At 44.4% G+C, this 2,574-nt stretch overlaps 1 pseudogene; it reads left to right on the top strand.

The window, feature by feature from the left end:
- Nucleotides 1–302: 302 nt before the first annotated feature.
- Nucleotides 303–1,592, top strand: LOC147896063 (uncharacterized; annotated as a pseudogene).
- Nucleotides 1,593–2,574: the final 982 nt, after the last annotated feature.

Raw genomic sequence — 2,574 nt, 5'->3', positions numbered from 1 at the left:
AATTACTTCCCCTAAAACAATGTGACTGGCATTCTATTCTTTGGCCAGGTCAGGTGGTGCATTCCAAAGATGATGTAGTCAGGCATTTGGGATATCCTATAGGATGGCATATCACCAGGAAGCAGCAGTTAAAATGGATCTTCCAAAGACTTCAACATAAACTGGAATACTGGAAAATTTCTACTTGGCCACTTCATGTCAGGCTCAGAATAGTACAGTCCATTGTAATGTCCTATGTCCAGTTCTTTTTGCCTTTGCTGCATTGGTCCTTCAGAGATATTTCAGCCTTTATGTCTCAAGCTATGGAGATGTTATGGAGGACAAAAACTGTTGTGAAAGCATTGAGACTGATGAAGATGGAAATGGTGTGCTCTCCTAGGATGCATGGTGGACTTAATGTCCTCAATATAAGATATCATGTACTTGCAAGGAAGGCGACTATGCTCCATACTTTTTTCCGCCAACAACAGCCATGGACTTGTATGATAGCATCCATGTGTGTCAACATGAGGACTTTCGCTTATGGTCATTGGACTACTGATCATTGGGAGGTTGTCATTGGGAGATTTGTAGGGAAGATACCTGGCTGTCCTTTCTCTAATGCTCTAATACTTGACTGGAAACAAGTTCTTTCTAAGGTCAAATGGGCTCTTGATAATTGCTCGGGGACAAACTCAATGAGGAACGAAAGTATTCATTGGAGTGCCATCTTTGACATTTCACTCGCTTTACAGGAACCTATTCGGGCATACAATCTCATGAAATTGGGAATTAGATACATACATGATCTGGTAGATAATCAGGGCTATGTCTTATCTTTTCCTCAGGCCATTGCTTCCTATGCATTGGGAATGCACCATAGGTCGATATGGAAGAAAATTGCTGATTTGTTACATCCTTTTCTACCTGTTCCTCCTGTGGCTGACATAGACAGGCTTATGGATTGGCAATTGCAACCCTCTGCTACATGCTCTCATCCTGTTCCTCTGCCTGCCTTGACCTCCATCAAAGCCTACAGGCTTCTTCAGCCTGCTCCATGGATTTAGCAATATGCTAATACTCTGTGGCATATCAAGAAGCCCCTCTCATGGTGGCGGAAGAATCTCCGGATATTATGAAAGTGTAAAATGCCTTTGAAACAAAGACTTTTTCTTTGGAGATGCATGACAGGCACATTGTCAGTGGGAGTCACACTTGCCAAACGTCGCATTGCACCATCCACATGTTTAAGATGTTTAGCTCCTTCAGAGACTGTCCCTCATTTTTTTTGGCAGTGCCCGTGTTCTAGGAACCTCCTCGGGAGAATTTCAAATCATCTTCGGCTCCGTTTCCCAAGTCACAGATTTGGGAAACATTTTTGGCTATTTGGCAGATTTATGAGGTCTTTGTCTCAATACTCACTATTTCTCTCTTGGGTGAGATATTGGGCTCTTTGGACAATCGGGAGTGAGCATAATTTGGCATACTTGGGTCGGCAGATTCACAAGTCATATGAATCTTTCCGAGCCTCATTGCGGCAATCCTTATATGATGCCTGCCATGAGGGTGATATAGATGCTTCTTGCATAGAGCTTTTCTTTTTATGTTTCTGATCTTTGGGATACTCTTCATTTTGGAGACTTCCCATCTTGTAAATTTATGAGCATATAAATACATTGCACTCGATATTACTAAAAAAAAAGTGTGTGTGCGTGTGTGTGTGTGTGTGTGTGTGAGTGTCTGTGACGAGCGACCTCTGCTGTTCAGCCTCGTCAAGATTTTTGTACAGCGTTTGCACGCTGTTCGTACGCCCGTACAAACAGATAGGTTAGGTGTGACGTACCTCCGCACAGTTCTGAACGCAGTTCCGTTCCCGTCTGCATCGCTGTACAGTTTTCAGGAAGACCACGTTTCGTACGTCCAGCCCCGTCTGCATCTCCGTACAATCCCGTCTGCATCTCTGTACAGTCCCCGTCTGCATCTCCATACAGTCCCGTCTGCATCTCCGTACAGTCCCCGTCTCCATCTCCGTACAATCCCGTCTCCATCTCCGTACAATCACGTTTGTTGTTTCTGTACTTTTCCGTACAGTCCTGTGTCTGTACGCTCTTTTTTTCCTTTTTGTCTTGTCGTAGCTCAATCATGTCTTCAAGTTTGGATGTTTGTACATATGCTCGAAAAGAAAGACCTGCAGATGCTAAGCGGCGCCTATCAGAGCCTGCATCACACGATGATGAACTAACTATGGAAGCTCAGTACGTGTTTGACACCCTTAAGGATGACTTTCAGCAGTCACAACAGGAATGGGGCAAACCAGTTCCAGAGGTCACGTACAAATTGAAATTGTCGTCCCTCGTGAATCCTCTCAGGAAGTTGTCTCAAACTGCGGTTATAACTTTCTTTCCAGGAAGAATCCCAGCGGCTAGTGATGTCGCGCAGTGGATTAAGTCCATCCTTGGAGGATGCTTTGTAGAGGGAGTGTATTTTGCTTCCAGAGGCTTTTATGAGATGCATTTATCAGATGCTTCGTGCAAGCAGAGGCTTCTCGAGTTCTCTCCCCTATTTTACGGGAAGCAGATGGTACATGCTATGCCC

The sequence above is a fragment of the Dipteris shenzhenensis genome, chromosome 12 (genome assembly GCF_047967505.1).
Source record: "Dipteris shenzhenensis isolate YYH24624 ecotype China chromosome 12, Dip_SZ_1.0, whole genome shotgun sequence".
Classification (NCBI taxonomy): Eukaryota; Viridiplantae; Streptophyta; class Polypodiopsida; order Gleicheniales; family Dipteridaceae; genus Dipteris; species Dipteris shenzhenensis.
This window is presented reverse-complemented; position numbering and strand designations above follow the sequence as displayed.